Below are 763 nucleotides of genomic sequence, written 5' to 3'. Positions count from 1 at the left end.
AGCTCTTTCCGCCTGCTGGGGAGGGGTGGATCAGACCTCCTCCTCCTCCAAGAAGAGCAGGATCAGACCGAGGGTTGACAGCTCCGGGTTGGGAAATACCTGGAGATGGTGAGAGTTGCGGGGATTGGGGAGTGGAGGGACTCCGGTAGGGTACGCTGCGCCCCGGCAGGGCTCTTTCTGTAGCAGGTACTCATTTGCATATTAAGCGACATCCCCCTAATGTAGCCAATCCTCCAAGAGCTTACAGTAGCCCCTTTAAGAAGAGCTCTGTAAGCTCTTGGAGGATTGGCTACATTAGGGGTGTGTGGCCTAATATGCAACGGAGCTCCTGCTACAAAAAGAGCCCTGCCGGGCGCTGCCACAGAGTCCGCCTTCCAAAGCAGCCATTTTCTCCAGGGGAGCTGATCTCTGTTGCCTGGAGACCAGTCGTAATCCAAGACATTTCCAGCCACCACCTGCAGATCGGCTACCCAAACCCTACCCACGTTGAGAGAGGGAACCGGGCTCCATAGCTTTTCTTTGCCTGCCCTGCGTTTCAGTCTCTGAAGACTTCAGGAGATTTGTGGTCTGTTTACTAGAAACAGCGAGAAAAAGAGAAGGGCCGCTTAGGGAATATCCCTCTCCACGCTTCTCCATGAAAAGCCATCAGCTTGTGAGGATCTTTCACAGGTTTCTTAAAGCTTGAAAATCCCAAACGATTGGTGAGAAGTATCATGGAAGGAAGGAAGGAAGGAAGGAAGGAAGGAAGGAAGGAAGGAAGGAA

Source organism: Gekko japonicus, unplaced genomic scaffold, assembly GCF_001447785.1.
Source record: "Gekko japonicus isolate JY-2015 unplaced genomic scaffold, Gekko_japonicus_V1.1 scaffold2627, whole genome shotgun sequence".
NCBI classification, from domain to species: domain Eukaryota; kingdom Metazoa; phylum Chordata; class Lepidosauria; order Squamata; family Gekkonidae; genus Gekko; species Gekko japonicus.
Note: the sequence above shows the minus strand (reverse complement) of the source record.